The following is a 17595-nucleotide window of genomic DNA, read 5'->3' on the forward strand; positions in this document are numbered from 1 at the left end:
TCACAGGAAGCGCAGGCGATTTTGCACTGGCTGTTAGCCAGGGGACTGTCGATAACGGCTACCCATCTGCCGGGTGTGCAGAATGCTCAGGCGGACGCCCTCAGCATGCTGGTGCAAGAAAACCACTAGTGGGTTCTAAACGACGAAGTGCTAGGAGACATCTTCGACAGGTGGGGCACTCCGGACATTGATCTGTTTGCCACCGCCGAAAATAGAAAATGCAGAGACTTCACCTCCAGGTATTACCAACCGGGGACTCTGGGAAACGCGCTATGGATCAGCTGGTCAAACAGCTTTCTGTACGCTTTTCCACCCATTCCCCTGATTCCAGCGGTACTCATCAAGCTGTCTCAATCCAGAATACGGATGATCCTCATTGCTCCGTAGTGGCCCCGACAGTGGTGGTTCACGGACCTGCTTCACCGGTCTCTCCTACCCCACGTGCGGCTGCCGTGTCGACCTACTTCTCACGAAGTTCGGGGGGCAGATGGTGCACCCCATCCTCTCATCGTTGAGTTTGGCGGCATGGCTCCTGAGATAGTGCAATATGGGCACTCGAATCTTCCTGACAATTGCATGACTATACTTAAGGAAGCTAAGGGACCTTCCACGAGGACTTCCTATGCCTACAAGTGGAAGAGGTTCTGCATCTGGTGTACTTCCAAGAACTATGATCCTACGACCTGCAAGGAAGATGTCATTCTTCCATACCGTCTACATTTGGCTCAGTCTGGCCTTAATTTTCACTCTATTAAGGTTCACCTCGCAGCTTTGACTGTGTATAAGAAATGCCCTTCACAGACATCCTTCTTCCAGATCCCTGTGATTAAAGATTTTCTGGAAGGATTGAAGAAAGTGTTTCCTCCTGTCCAGCGTCCCTCGCCATCATGGGAGCTGAATGTGGTGCTGTCCAGGTTGATGAAAGAGCCTTTTGAACCCATCCATAAGGCTTCTCTGCAGCACTTGTCTTGGAAGGCGGCCTTCCTTGTGGCCATTACATCGGCACGCAGGGTGAGTGACATTCAGGCGTTGTGTTGTCAAGAACCTTATACTGTATTTCATGCTGCTAATGTTGTGATGCGTACTCACCCTAAGTTCCTTCCTAAGGTGATTTCTGATTTCCATGTCAATCAGACCATAACTTTACCTACGTTTTTCCAGAATCCTTCCACTCCAGCGGAAAGGTCTCTTCATTCCCTGGATGTCAGAAGGGTGTTGAAATTCTACTTGGATAAGACCAAGGACATTTGTAGGTCAGACCAATTGTTTGTCAATTATGGGTCGGTCAGGACTGGTTTTGCTACCTCAAAACAGTCCATCTCTAGGTGAATTGTGTCCTGTATCCAGTTATGTTACCAGAAGGCTAACAAGACCTTAGGAGGTAAGCCTAAGGCTCATTCGACCAGGGGCAAAGCAGCTACAACAGCTTTGCTTCGTAATGTTCCCATTGCAGAGATCTGCAGGGCTGCCACTTGGAAGTCGGTCCACACCTTTGCTAAGCATTACTGTCTGGACTCTGATGCCAGAGCAGATGCTCAGGTTGGGCAGGCTTCATTGAGAAATCTGTTTGCACAGTAGTGGTTTTGTCTGTTTTTCTCCACCGCCGGGTTGGCTATTTTTGGGATGGGCTTGCCATTCTATTCACTAGATTATGACTATACACAGAGATCCCCTACTACAGAAGGAGTAGTTTCGTACCTGTAACTCAAGTTCTGTAGTAGGGGTATCTCTGTTATAGTCATAAGCGCCTGCCCTCCTCCCCTGTGGAGAAAATGGTACTGTAATGTATGCTACATGCCTTTCTTTATACACCTTCAAAAATAACAAAGTAAAAGGACTTTGCTGTGCATCTTGGGGTACCGAGGGTCTCTGGAGAGTTCCTTAAAAGCACGGTATCCCTTTTCAAGACACATAATGGTAGCCTATGGGGGATTGCCTGTCCAACCCTTCCTCTCTATCATTTCAAGGATTTTGGTGAAGGGGAGTTTTTCCCTGTGAGGAAAACTTGGTAAGAAGTGTTAAACCGGACATGGTGGGCTATCCTTTTCACTGTTTAGATGAAGTGGTGGGCTTTGTAGCCTTGTATATGTTAGGCTGCATTATTTGTCTTAATTCTCTCTTAAGTGTCTACGCAGGACTGCAAAGAAGACAGCTCAAGAGATTATTTTTGATTGCTCCGGGGTCCACGCACATGGGCGGGACTATTCACTAGATTATGAATATAACAGAGATACCCCTACTACAGAACTGGAGTTACAGGTAAGAAACGACTCCTTCCTCTGCGACCTCAACTTCCACCTCGACTACCCCATTGACACCAAGTCCGCCAACCTCTTGGAAAGCATGAGCAACATCGGACTCACGCATCTGGTCACCAGAATCACCCTGGACCCAATCTTCACAGCCAGTGGCAGTATCAGAATAAGCCACGTCACTGAACTCACCTGGAGTTCCACAGCATCGTCCACTTCTCCATCGCAGGCTCTTGCCTACCCACCCCCAGCGTAAATGGAGCATTATGACTGAGACCCAATGGACTGCTGCACTCAACACCACCAGACCCCTCACCACCAGTAACCTATAGCTAGCTGTCCATAACTTCTACGACTGAAAATGACCAGCACCAGGAAACCTTCCAAACACGCCAGTTGGTTCACCCCCGAACTCCACACCTTTAAACTTGAGTATAAGCAACAGGAGAGACAGTGGTGCTCCAGTAGGAACCCACTCTGACCTCACCAATTTTACATCTGCCCTCAGCCACTATCACCACTGCCTCATGGAAGCTAAAAAAAAAGGTTTAACTACCTGCATCGAATTCACCGCCGATCACATAAAAGCACTCATCTACATCGTCAGAGAATTCTCCTGCCCGTCGGCCACTGAGACCACAATCTGCCCTTCCCAAGCCTTCTGCAACTCATTGGCGGACTTTTTCCACAACAAAATAGCAGCTATCTACAGCAACTTCCACCTGCAGCCAACAGACCTCACCCACCTCCTGAATCACACCAGAAACTCCCACAGCCACCTCACCGAATGGACGCCGCTCATCATGCTAGTCACCACAGCGACCATAACCTGCATCTACCTCGGAGCACTAACAGACCCCTGCTCCACCATGCCTTCAACATGAGACAGAAGGAAATCAGCAGCACTCTTGCCTACATCCTCAACCTATCCATCACCACAGTCACCTTCCCTGATTCCTGGAAACATGCGGAGGTGGAACCCCTTCTGATGAAACCATCACCAACCCCAACAAGTTCAAGAATTACCACCCCATCTTGCCGCTCCCCTTCCCAGCCAAGATCGTGGAGAAAGCGATCAATCGCCACCTCAGAGAACACCTGGAAACACACACCCTTCTCGATGCCACCCAGTTCAGCTTCCGCTCCAACCACAGCACTGAGACCGACTTAATAGTTGCAACTGATGACATCAGATCCATCCTCGGCAGTGGAGAGATGGCAGCCCTGATCCTCTTCGACCTATCAGCGCTTTTTGACACTGTATCCCACCACACCCTCATCACCAGACTCTACCACATCGGCATCAGAGGAAACGCCCTCAAGAAAATCACCTCCTTCCTCACAGGACACACACACTGAATCTGCCTACCGCCTTTCACCTCAGAACCCAAGAGCATCATTGGCAGAGTTTCCCAAGGATCCTCCTTCAGCCCCACCCTCTTCAACGCCTACATGACTCCGCTGGCCAACATCGCCCAAGAACTCAACATCATCTCATACGCAGACAACACCCAACTCATCCTCTCACTCAAGGAAGACACCGCCACCTCCAGAGTCAACTTTCAGAGCGCCATGACCATCTTTGCCGACTGGGTGAGATCCAACTGCCTGAAGCTGAACACGGATAAGATGGAAGTTCTAACTTCTGGAAGATCATCTCTCCTTGGGACCACACATGGTGGCCCACTGCACTTGGACCCTCACCTACCACCACCAGCCATGACCGCAACCTTGGCGTCATCCTGGACAGCGATCTCTCCATGAAGTGCTAGGTCAGTACAGTTGCCTCCTCCTGCTTCCACACCCACCACATGATTCGGAAGATTTTCAGATGAACCCATGTCATCACCAGGAAAACAGTGACTCATCAGCCAACTGGACTATGGAAATGCTTTCTATGCTGGAACAACTACAAACTATACAAAACGCCTTAGCCAGACTCATCCCGACCTCCACAAATGGACCAGCATCACCCCCACCTCTGAAACTCCACTGCCCACCCCATCCTGAAGAGATACCAGTTCAAGCTGCTGACTCATGCCTACAAGGCCTTCCACAACTCCTGACCCTCCTGACTTTCGACCAGGCGACCGGACAACACCTTTCCACCTCCTTCGCCTGTGTCACTTGCACTCTGTCACTTGCCCTAAATGCCACTGAATCTTTATACATGTAAATATAATGACTGTACCAAATGTAAATATTTTGTGTTTAAGCTTCTAAATCACTCGAGCACTGCGCCGGTTATTATAGCCAGTTGTGCACAATCACACGCACGTAATTCCCCCTAGTGTAATTACCCCACTCCAAGATGGCGCCCGTGTGCGCCGTGTCCTTCTTCCATTTCCACCGGTGCACGCTTATCCAGCGTCCAGCCCGGGTTGGCCTCAGTGACTGCGACCTGGCAGAGCACCTCGGGACCCCACACATTACGGAGGCGTAGCCCCGCACTGGTAAGCACTCAGCGCAATGAGCGTTTTTAGATATGCTGCCCCCGATTCCCGCATGAACCTCTTACTGAAATCGGGATCTTATTTTCAATTTCAGACCCGTTTTGTTTACTATCGGACCATCCTGGCCGATGTCTACCGCAAGGTAAGCGTGCTTGTCTCAGCCTCCCCCGGAACACCGGGTCTTAGCCGTACAATTCCGAACTGGAAGCCGCTCTTGTATTTATAATAATTATTTATTCAGCAGATAATCCTGCCCCCTTGAAAATGAGGCGCACTTAGCGGAACCGCCTTTATCTAACAGGTAATGGCTTCTGGTTATAACTATCTGATCTTTTAAAGTTGACTTAAGGAGCCGCTAGCGCTTATACACAGATTGCAATTCTGTAATTCCCCTTCCTCCCCTACTTAGGCGGCTACCAAAACGAGGTTAATTCAACCCAATTATTTACCCGAATAAACCACCCGACCCAATTGGGTAAGTGGTCACTTTGAGAGGTGTTAGAATGTGCATGATACAAAAGCGGCCATGAGTGAACCTAAATGCTGAATAAATGCGGTAGATGTGTGGAAGTGACGTATTATTGAATTTATTGAATTTAGTACTAATGAAATTATTATTACTGTTTTTTGAAAAATGTAACTTCTGGATAAAGTAACTATCTGCTATCAGTACTCAAAGTAACATGCTTCCTTCACATACACATGTCACCTGCTGCACCACGTGTATGATTCAAGGCTATAGACACAGACTATTACAAGCACGTGTTCCTAGGCTAATGATACCACCTGCATGGACTTAACGAACACGATAAGTCGGTTCCGAATAAAGTGTAGTGTCGTTTTTTCAGTTCACCAATGAAGTGGTTTCATATATATTTCTTCCCTTTTCTCTCAACCTTTCTCCTTCCCTAATAGGCGGTTGTGTGTTTAATTGTTTATACCAGGCAAGCAATTGTATGTACTGTTAGTCCTGATGATGGTCCCGTAATATTGAGCATGAGGGACCGAAACGTCGACTTGTTTTAAGTGTTTTCACAGCCCGACTATTTTGTTTAATTTATGCTGTGTCTAGCACTAAAATTGGCACAACTTTAAATGTTTACTGAATTACAAGTGGCCAATCATGCTCCTTCTTGCCTAAAACTCTATAAGTTTGTTCCTAGAATTGGTACAGGACTGTGCCCTTCTATACCCCAGTAATTGTTTTATTGAAAAATAAACTACCCTGTCCGGCTGGACAGTGGCCAACATAGCTCCCATTGTGGACTATTGTTTATCAATTTTTGAATTTATATACTCTTGGGGACCAGTGTTGTTTCTAGAAACTTGCATCCACCAGAGCTGATGCGGAGGTTTCAACTTCTCTTGCCTTGTTGCCAAGTCCTGTAACAAACACCCGCTCCACCTCCGAAACTTCCCCTCACTCGCTAACTACAGGAAGGGACTCAAGTCCTGGCTTTTCAACTGAGGCTCTCCATTCCTCAGCACCTGGATACCTCCGGGGTGATAAGCTGTGCTTTACAAATACGGATTGATTGATTAATTGATTCTTACTTCATGAGGACATAATCAGCAGTGCTCTGCCCCTTTACCTACCCCCCCAGTGTCAAAATTAAAGCAACTTCTTTAAACCTGTTAAAAACAAATCACACAAACGTCTTGCTTTGGACTGGGGCTGCTGTTACTTTGATGAGTCATGACACACTGCCTGCAATGCTGTTGCACTCCCTAAACCTGCTGCCCATGGGCAGGCCAAGGGTCTACAGTATTTGCCAGGCTGACAATCTCATATCCCTGAAGTCTGTGAGGTCATCGGCTCAGCAAAGGTATAGCTTTAAGGACCCGTCTCCACCCCCTGATGATGTGGGGGTAAAATTGGCTCTAGGTGTTGTAGACTGTAGCCCTTTAGCCCTGGGTCTTCACATCAATCAGGGAGTGAAGAACATGGTCACCCCAACCTTTCCCAACTCTACCCCACTCTGTGACAAGTTGGGAAAGGGTGGGGTAGAGCTTACAGGCAGACGGGACGCTGAGAAATCAAGTCTGCACAGTTTGTCATCAGGAATATTGAAGACACACTTTGAAGACTCGAGGTGTCTCCTTCCCGCTCTGCAGTTATTGCAGGACCGTGTGGACACCATAATTTGCCCTCTGGTGTCTGTGTTTCAGTGGTACTGTCAGCCAGGAGCTGAGGAGCAGACAAGGTGGTACACGCTACAGGTGCAGTGTCTATGTCGGTGACACCTTGAAGCTTCCCTTCAGTCCTGACGGTTCCCCACAGCCCTGACGGTTCCCCACAGCCCCTAAACGTGTGAATGGACTTCCACCAAGTGAGGTACGTAAAATAAAAACTTAGCAGCTGGGCCCACCCAGCCGCCAGTATTTTGAAGTTATCCAGTTTAATAATGTTAATATATTTCTCGACCTCAGAGTGGTGACAGCTGCATTTGCACTGCCGGGGTAATATCCAGCTCTTGAGTTACAGGTGACCCAACAGTGTCCACGGAATCACCTCCTAAACAGTTACCTGTTCCATGCGCAACATAACGTAAATGTTGCGGGTGCAGATGTGCCCAAGAGCAATAAGTAAGATGCTTTTTTTTATGGAACAATCAATTGCCAGTGCAGGACCTGAAGTACTGCTTTAATGATTCAGGAGCTTCTGGAGTTTGTGTTAATTACTGATTGAGTGGAAACTGATAGAGATTGAGGAAATGTGAGGAGGAGGAGACACTGAGCCGCTGTACAGTTGAGCGGTCCGCAAGGAAAGGGCGGCAGGGCTGAGCTGCAGACATTGCTGTGGTACTGCCACCTTTGCTGATGCTTCAGTCTGGCGTGTGTTGTGTTGTGCGCTATGTCAGCGCCAACACTCCGGTGACTGTGAGGTGGGCCTAACAGGAGGAGCACACTAAATAAAACCCGGGAGACAGGAGATAGGACTTACTGCCGGGACAAGCATCCGTCGCCCAACTGGCGTACGTTTGCGCGTACCATGCTTTTATTACATGGAGGTGACATGACCATCACGTTACGGATGTGCCTGTTACGTCACAGGCACAACACCACATTCCTCCCCAACAAACATCAAAACAACATAGGCTTCAGACCCCTAACAACGGAGCAACAGTTATATCACGCAGGTTAGGACCATCACGCTTATATTCAGCCAACAACACATTAAGAACAGTCTTACGTGTAATAGTCCTTCAATCTGCATGACGGTTCAGGATTTCTCCGCAGCAGATACTGGGACAGGCCTCGATTTTGAGACTCAGTGACGTCAGCTCCAGAAGCAACTTCACAGCGACCAGTCTCTAGATGATCACACGAGAAATCCAGCCCCTCACTACGGACGCCATCTTGCGTAGAGGACCCAGGACTACCGGATCTACCACTTTCCTCCAGGGGACCCATCTCCGTCACTTCCTCTTGACTCTCCCCATCCGACAATAGAGCACACGGACTGAACTCAGGCTTAGCCGGTGATAGTGCTGACACCTCTGGATGATATCTCTTGAAGTGGGAGACATTCCTGGCCACAGTCTCTCTGCCTCTGGCTGCAATGATATGAGTGCCTTTGACATTAACCACAGTCCATGGTCTCTTTTCATGGGGCAACTGAAACTTGCCAGTGGGAAGACGATTCCTGAGTAACACCAAGTCCCCCTTTTCAAACTGCCGGGGCATGGCCTTCCTCCGCTGGCTGACTTGGGCATATGCTTCTCGACGTCGGGCATCAATCCGGGTATCTTCGGCTTCCACTGCGGGTGATGAGGTATTGAATCCACGACCACCCGACCCATGAGCAGATGCGCCGGGGCAAACACCCGTTGTGGTGTGGGGCATTTGTCGGTAGCTTCGGAGAAAAATAAATATTGCGAGTTCTATTGACTGCCGCTTGTCGTGGGCAATTCGGATTACTTTATTTAGAGTCCTCATGAATCTCTCCCCTGCCCCATTGGCTTGGGGTCATCTGGGAGTAATTCGGCGGTGACGAATGCCAAGATCTTTGAGGTAGGTGGCCAGCTCTTCCCCCTGGAACAGAGGTCCGTTATTTGTTTGCAGCTCCTGTATTAAACCATGTGCGGCCATGATCTTTTCGATCTTCGGTATTACTTCGGTGGCACTGGGAGATGCTATGATTTCAACCTCAGGATACTTAGAATGTTCGTCAATGGCCACAAATGTGTGACGGCCGTCGGGAAGGCTGCCAAAATCCATGCTGACGCAGGACTACGGAGCCGTCGGCCTAGATTCCACAATGACGGGAACAGGACGGGACATTTGTCCTGTAACTTGACATGCTGAGCACGAACGGAGAGTGGCTTCCACCAGTTCGATCATCAGGGGGAACCACACTTTTGTTCTGAGACAGGACTTAGTCTTCACCATGCCTTGGTGGCCTATGTGTGCGAGCTGTACACACCTATCCGTTAGCAACTTTGGGGTTACCAGTCTGTGTCCCCTCAGCAAACACCCCGTCGTGTCTTCAGTGAGCTCGTCCCTGACGTGGTATAGACTCCTGGCCGTGCCAATTCTTATCGGTATATAGAAGATGCATAGAAGGGCAGAGGCTGCCACAACTTTCATACAACAGCTAAGGTACATCTGTGGTCAAAGGAGCAAAGGAGCACAAAATCACAGGAGCCCAGTAAGAGAGGGGAAGATAGGCTGCTTTTTGCGAGGCACTGATCGGCCTAAGAAAGAGCTAGGAAGGTTACTACTCTCTGCTACTGTGAATCAGAAATCTCAGGGAGCTACAGGAAAACCACTGGGCAAGTCAGCAACCTCGGGGCCCAGTACCCCAGCAACTGGCCGGCACTGAGTACCTTGGGGTATTCTCTTCCTTGCTCTCCAGCATCTCTGCCTCCGTGGTGTGCAAGTATCCCCCTCTCCGCAGCTAGGCAAGGCGAACATTTCAGGAGAGGGTTGTGGTGGCGCTAGGAAAAAAAATCAACTCTGACTGCCTCAAGTTGCATCAGAGCAGGTGAGGTCCTCTGCCGGTTTTCCTTTCTTATGGATCACTACTATGGAGGCCACTCGTTGATCTCTTGGTATTGCCCCCATGCGCTTGCTCTCGAGATACATATTCAGCAGGTGGGTGTGCTACCTTTTGGCAGTCATTTTAAGGAGCTCTATTGGGAGGCTATTTGGTGGCTGTTGATCCTCCGACGATAACGTCGGGACCAGTAGGTCCACTAATAATTCCCTTGATTCCTCTATTGTGGCTGAGGCCACAGGGGAGTAGAGTTGTTTGAAGTATTCTGTGAAGGCCTCTGTTATGGCCTGTGGATCCCTCCGCCATACCCCATCTTCTCCACATATCACCATTATCCAACGATCTGCCCTTTCTGGTATACAAACAAGCTGAGGATGTTGTTTTCTTAAAACACGGAAATCCCAACTTAATCGCTGAGGTCGAATCTTTGCGCACCCAGTACAAAAAACGAATTTGGCAAGCCAAACTAGACAATGAGGAACCGCTCCAAATCGAACTGTTTATGGTTCTTAGGCACAAAAATGCAAGACGTTTCTAGATGATCATAAATAGGCTGAATAGTGACTCATCTCTCATTGCGACAAATGGGAACAACGTCACCGCAGAAAAATGGAAAAAGCATGTTACCACATTATACAAGGCTACTCCCATAAAGTCCAATGAATTGCCAGCCGTAAGCAAACAAAACCTTGCACAACTCTCGTCAACACCAACTGTGGCCATAAACCATCAATATGCAATAACTTTTGACACTAGCAGAATAACAACATTAATTCGAAAAAGTAGAGGAGACAGCGTGCCAGGCCCCAACGGAATCCCAGTATTAATCTATGAACATGAAATAGATTTTTGGTTGGGTATACTTCAAAATGTATTTAAGAGATGCATAGTTCAGCACACAGTGCCATCATCCTGGCAAGGCTAGATTCTCCATCCTATTTACAAAAAAGTCCCCATCTCCGTCCCAGTTATAGACATATCGTACTACTGGACATTCGTTACTGCCTGAGATCTACAAGATTGGGCAATGACAAACAACTTGTTCCCTTTAAACCAAACTGGGTTTAGAACACTGGCCGGCACCACAGACAACCTGGTGGCCATAAGGATGCTTGCAACCAGACAAATACAGAAAAAGGAAGAGCTGTTTTTCTGTTTTATAGAATACAGTAAAGCCTTTGACTGAGTCAACCGTCGCTTACTGTGGTCCAAACCTACAGCCTGGAAAATCCCAGAGCCAATATTACAAGGCATCATGCTGCTCTACTCCAACACGTGGGCTAGAGTAAAATTAGGACGGCACACTGGTTTCGGAAACAATCAGCATGGAACAAAGAGTTAAACAGGAGTGCATATTAGCACCCATCCATTTTAACCTGTAGATGAGTGGTTTGGTTCCCCAGCATTAAACCAACTTAACCGTCATGCTCCTAAACTTGTCATCCAACACATCTCTTCCCTGCTGTTTGTGGATGACGTCGTCCTGCTCAGCCAAATGCCGGTAGGGCTTCAAAGACTGCTAGATGCCTTAGATATGCATCGCCTGGCAAATTAGATGAAAATTAACTATGAAAAAAACAATATTGTTATCTTCTGCCTGAAAAAGAAAAAACAACATCATTGGCATCTTGACAACCATCGCCAACAAATACAAATACTTGGGCTTATGGTTAGATAAAAAAAGAAGGAGGTCATTTACTGCATCTGAACTCACTAAAACCAAAACTAGCAGTGTTGCAATGTGTCTTTCGAACAATCTTTAAGAGCACCAACAAGTTCACTTTTGAGGCACTGTTGAAAATATTCTCTGCCAAATTAGCGCCAATATCGCCATACGGGTCAGCGGCCTACCTGGGGAAACTGGAGGCCTTCTTAAACAGGGCACAGAGCGCAGTGTTCAGGTCTTTATTTCAGTCACCAGGCAATAACTCGCCAGCTCAGATCAGGATGGAATTTGCATTACAGGATCAACTGTTTGTACAGATGGCCAGCATAATAAAATACCTGCACTCCACAAGATCTGCTGAGCAAGGATCATTAAAAAATCTTATCTGGCTCGAAGTTGCATGCTCCAACAGTGCAAGCCACACAAATGTCTGGTCATACGCCCTCTTTGAAGCATTGGTGCAAACTCGCTCAGCAGAGCTGTAGAATTTAAAATGACCACACTTTCAGTTTAAAACAGCCCTGAACAGAAAGATAAAAATGACATTTCTTAGATCTGACCAAAGAGCACTTGCTAGAAGAGAACATGCCCACTGGTCCTTTGCAGTTACAACAGAAAAGGCCCAACAAATATATCAACAAACCATTCTCTTTCTATTACAAAATGAAATACCTGCAGCTTTGGATGGGCTATTTTGAGTCTTTAGACCTGTAGCCACCATGGGCGGTTAAACCAGATTCAAAAATATACCAACTGTGCGGTCTGTTCCAAGAGTCAATAACTCACTTGCTTGCTCTGTATATGCCTTATACTCCTGGAAGACCACAGAAGATTGCTCCAACGTCTGAGGGCTAAGGAGGGGACACAGACATTACCATCTGCCGTCAGTAAAACTGGTAATATTTTTGGAGAGTATTGAGAAGCAGCTAAGAATAAACCCAAAAGCCCAAAATGAAGACGGGAAGAAACCTTGAATCTCAGCAGCCTCAAAGACTACCTTCAAATAGACAGACAGTACTTCTTTTTTTAAGTACTGTTTTTTATCTGAACAGACATAACAGTAATAGTAAGCTAGACACGTCTAAAATGTAACCAAAGACTATTTTACCAAGTTTTAATGTGTCCGTTGAATTGTATTTTAAATATTTTTAACCGTTGAGGAAACCTACGGATGAACTATGAGATATCTGTTTTATTATCAACACTTATGAAAAATTGTGACAATTAATTTATAACCCCACCTGTTGAGTGCCTTACATGTTTTCCCCACTAGGTGGGTTTCGTGCAACAAGACAACATGTTTGATCCCAATCCGCATATCGGTCTCCTGACGGAATCAGTCGGGAGACCGATATATAGATTGGAATCAAACAAATCCCCTGATGAAGGGCACAGTCCCAACATGCATTGGGATTCACAAAGAGTGATTCATAAAGAAGACAGATGTTTTACATGTATTCAAATGAAAAAGAGCCATAAGTGTGATGCAACACGACGTTTCCAATAAAGTGAAATTACGGATCTACATGCCTGACATCTGTTGTTTGACTTTTAACTACTTGGATTAAGTCGAGGGCGGATTACCCTACGGAGTGCTTTGTGGGAACGTTGTTTCAGTTCAGACAACACTACTTTGTACTTTTAAGATTCACGCCCAGGATCAGAGTGTGATATCCACTTGCACCCTAAGAAGTATTGAAGTGATATAAACAGATACATGTATAGATTAACTCCAAAGTGCCACAAACACGCTTTCGATTTCTTCATAATGGCAATGATTACCATTCTGCAAAAATGTACTTCTAAATGGAGATATTAAACAGCGTAGCCACCCATGTGGCCGGGATTGAAGGCAAGATTTCTGATTTAAATATTTTCATCAGAATGGCCGAAAACGAAGCTAGAGCACTAACCGCAAGGTGTACATGCTCTCGAATCCTAGAAAAGCTGAGTACGCTACCAGCCACTCTTGCCAGCTCCTTCAATGATTCAAAGGCCTTTTTTAGGTGCCAAACGGATAAAGGAATCACCCCTACATCAGACGAGACAGTGTGTTATGGGGGTGGCCTAGAACAGATACAACCTGAAATAACAATGATTAGCTCAAACATACTCGGTCCTCCTCCAGCAGCTAAGCCTTTCCCTTGAACTCCACCACCTCGAAACCTTGGCCAAGAGTCCACAGTAACAGATCCTGGGGCAGCCACAAACCAAAAAACAAAAGGAGATGTATGCAACACAAACTCCAGCAGCTGTGTAGACTCAAGTCAGCTTGCCCTCAGCAGACAGTCCCAAAAAACATTATTGGTAAGCCCAATCAAAGACGACACAGGTACAAGACCTAAAAAAGAGGACAAAAAAGGAAGTCAAGGATTAAACTCTTCCCTAAAACAAACTGGCTGAAGAATTATGCCATCTTTGGAAACGCCACTCCAACACCAGAAAGATATGCAGCCAACTCCCCAGATGAGAAAAGGGGGAGTGCGGGTCATACAAAGGTGGACAAACCTCCTTCAACACAAGCAGCATTAACAGCAGAAGGCCGCTATCCGGCACCTCATGACCCAGAACATACCAGGATAGTGCATGTGGACACCAGCCCTCTCCACACGTTAGAGGGTCAGGACGCAAGGAAAGGGCCAATTACCAATCCCAATCCTCTGCCAGCTAACCAAGTTTAAGAAAACGTAAACGGGAAGACTCGTGGTCTGTTAACGCCAATTACAATGCACGGTGGTCCAAAACCCAAGAAAAGGGTTGCCCCCATCCATAAAACAGCGCCAGTAAATCTAGTCAAAGAACTTAATGACGAGGTGGCCCTTGGGTCGCTCCCCTCAGAAATAACAACACCTAACATCTACCCTGGGGTGCCGCTCGCAAGCCGAGGAAGCTGTGGTGATTCTGCTGCTCAAACTTAACTTTCCCTTCCCTGGATCTCACATCGCCTCAGAAGGGAGGAACCTTTCATCATCGCGCTGAACTGGGGCACTTTAATTTAACTTTAGAACAATTACCTGGACCTGCCGGAGAGTGAGGACGGGGCCGGGACTGCGAGGCCCAGCATCCAGAGCGGCCTGGCACTCGCCGCAGCTGGAGCCTCTTCCCGCCCCGCCCCCCTGCAGCACCTGAAAACGGCTCGCGGCCCCCGCTCCGCGGGAGCCGCTCGCAAGCCGAGGAAGCTGTGGTGATTCTGCTGCTCAAACTTAACTTTCCCTTCCCTGGATCTTACATCGCCGCAGAAGGGAGGAACCTTTCATCATCGCGCTGAACTGGGGCACTTTAATTTAACTTTAGAACAATTACCTGGACCTGCCGGAGAGTGAGGACGGGGCCGGGACTGCGAGGCCCAGCATCCAGAGCGGCCTAGCACTCGCCGCAGCTGGAGCCTCTTCCCGCCTCGCCCCCTCCCAATTTAACTCCTCCCCTTACCGCAAACGCGGGACGGGTGCGAGACAAAGCGCGAGGCGAAGCCCGGGCAAAGGGCGGGCCGTCTGAGGCCATCCAAGGACGATTAAGGCCGGGACGGGCCACCCCCCCGAACATTTGCTTATATTTCCTTTTTGGTAAGACCCTTGCCCCTTACTGTTCTGCGAGTCGATTAAATGCTGTATAAAGTCTGTATTCTGCACATATTACTGTGATCTCAGATTCGCTTACATTTTCTGTATTCCTTTTTAAATTTTAACTATGGCCTCCCATACGGGGAAAAGTAATAATATCACTGTTAAAACCTCAAATGGGGTAGCTACTGGCACGATTGACCAATTTTTTTAACGAATCTCCACTGTTTTAGAGAAAGAAATCATTGATACAGAGAAGCGTCTTTCCCTGGATTTATTAACGGGAAAGCGCTCCTCCCTAGGACAAATAGGGCAAGCACCTTCCCCGGCTACGGTAAACTTAGTAGGAGGTGGGTTTCCGCCGACGGTCATAGGGGACGAGGACGATGACTTGATTTGCCTCAATGGTGACGTTTCCCTCCAGAATTTTTCGTCAGGGACGGACACCACGGGTCTATCAAGTTCTCCTAAGTTATCTACAGCCTCCTCCCCAACGACAGGTCAGTGTGGTCAATCAGACACTAGAGGAAAGAAAAGGAAGAGAAGAGGCTCACCCCAAATGAAATGTCAGGCTAAGCGATTAAACAACCCTATTCCAATAGCCTTAGCACTTTCACACCCACCAGAGATTAATAACTCAGATCCTCTTAGTAATCCCCCTGAGATGCCCCTTGGTTCTAATTCAGAGGGGCAACTTCTATCTAAATTAGAGGTTATGGTGAAGTCTCTCCTACTCCCTCTATTGGAGAGAACGAGGATGATTAGTGCAAAGTTAAATAGACTATGTGAACAAATAGAAGGAAATACAGTCGCTCTGACCGAAATAGTAATAGCGCAGGCTAAAACTGACACTGGAAATCCCGCTGTGACTCGTACCCTGATCACAGAACAACCATCAACTAGCACTTTAAATGTGAAAACTGGCACGATAATTGGGAAAAAAGCGGTGGGTAAATCTTCTAAAACAGTGCCCACTAAAGGACAGTCCACCCAACCAGTAAAGGGCCTTGCGAAACAAAGGGAGAATGCACTTGTTGAAGAGAAAAGGGATGGAGAGAAAAGGGAATCTGAGAATGACACCTCATCTATTAAAAATAGGATAGAGAATGAGAATGGGAAACAGCCTCCACAGCGGTCTCCTAGATCTACGATCAGAAGAGTAGATTTACCACCTGAATCTGCCCCCTTTACCATCATTATGACAGGAGTACCTGAGTTGGCAGATGGAGCGAGGGAAGACCATTATGCCCTAAAAAATAAAACAATCTATTGGTTAGAACAAAATAGACCACTCCCTCCCTATGTAAATGGAGAAATCCTAACTGTGAGGCATGCAATTTGGGTGGGACCACGACCAAAAGATAGGAAGGGGGACGTAGTAATTGTACATTTTAAGGACCCCAGAACTGTGAGATGCATTGGAGATTGGCATGAGGCAAGAGGGGGGGATTCCATCTCCACGCACTATGTTAGTTACTTTTACCCACGAGACCCAACATCCTACCCAAAAGTGAATTCTGCAAGAAGGAACCCCTTCAAATGGAAAGAAGTGGGGCACCAATCTTCTTACCAAAATCCATATAATCATTCACGTTGGCCATCGTCACACAGGGGGTTTCAAAATAATAGTTTTCCAGTACAACAGGGATTTAATCTGCCAACTTTTAACCATTTTTCTATTCTGTACGGATTAGACGAAGTGGACTGACTCACTCCGACCACTATTGGGGACGTGGGCCTTCCATTAAAACTTACCCCGTCAGCAATCATTGATACACAGGGTGCTGTCATTGTGGAGGGTGAGTCAAATGATGAAATGGTAGCATGTGACAACCACCTGGTAAATTACAACCTGGTGCCCTTAGAAGGGGGAGAAACTCTTAACCTAGGGTACACACCATGCAGTATAATAGGTCTCCCAAGGGAGGAGGGGCAACTGATAGTAGAGAGTTCCCCCCTGGAGGAGGCTAGACCAAGCGAGGTACCTCTTGTACAGAAAGGTGAAATGGTACCACTCTTGTTCTGGAATATAGCGGGACTTCACGCAAAGATTGAGGATGGTAGTGCCCTAAATTATGTCCACGATTATGAGGTTATCTGCTTACAGGAGACCTGGGCTACCTCAGAACTGCATTTGATGGGTTACAAAAACCTATTTTTCCCCAGCAAAAGCAGTTACTCATGGCAGGGCAAAGGGCGGCCTGACCGTTTTATAGCAAATACCATACCGGGGCTGAAAGTCACGGTCCTCCAAATAGAATTAAATTACCAACTACTAAGCCTTTCATTTGGGAAGAAGGAGACTGTTCTCCTGGTAAATTTCTATGACAATCTAATGGATAGTGAGGTGGTGAAAATACTTGGTGCACTCCGCCAGAAACTCGGTAAACTAATAAATCAAATGGAACGTACGGATTCACCAAGTATTATTTGGGGGGGGATTTTAACCAGCACCCCTGCTCTAGAATCAGTACTAACATTTGTGGGCTGGTGGATAAACATGATGAGCAAATTGTCCACTTTAATCACTCTATGGTAGGAGAGTCTCTAAATGAAACTTTATCCAAACTAGGTCTAGTGGTAATAAATGAGGTAAAATCCCCTTTTGGACGACTGGATCCAACTTATCTGGGGAGAGGGTGTGAGTCGACTATAGATTACATCC

General features: G+C 47.1%; 1 protein-coding gene and 1 long non-coding RNA gene across 2 annotated transcripts in view; one reads left to right on the forward strand and one right to left on the reverse strand.

The window, feature by feature from the left end:
* Positions 1–14469, reverse strand: part of LOC144791361 (uncharacterized) — a 113363-nt gene extending 98894 nt beyond the window's left edge. The window contains exon 1 of the long non-coding RNA XR_013602368.1: positions 14385–14469. This is a non-coding gene — a long non-coding RNA (uncharacterized LOC144791361). The remainder of the gene's footprint in view (positions 1–14384) is intronic.
* Positions 14470–14797: 328 nt separating this feature from the next.
* PROC (protein C, inactivator of coagulation factors Va and VIIIa) overlaps positions 14798–17595 on the forward strand; it is a 269683-nt gene continuing 266885 nt past the window's right edge. Inside the window, exon 1 of the mRNA XM_078666037.1 lies at positions 14798–14933. The gene's annotated coding sequence lies outside the window, so the exon portion shown is untranslated. The remainder of the gene's footprint in view (positions 14934–17595) is intronic.

Source organism: Lissotriton helveticus, chromosome 11, assembly GCF_964261635.1.
Source record: "Lissotriton helveticus chromosome 11, aLisHel1.1, whole genome shotgun sequence".
Taxonomy (NCBI): domain Eukaryota; kingdom Metazoa; phylum Chordata; class Amphibia; order Caudata; family Salamandridae; genus Lissotriton; species Lissotriton helveticus.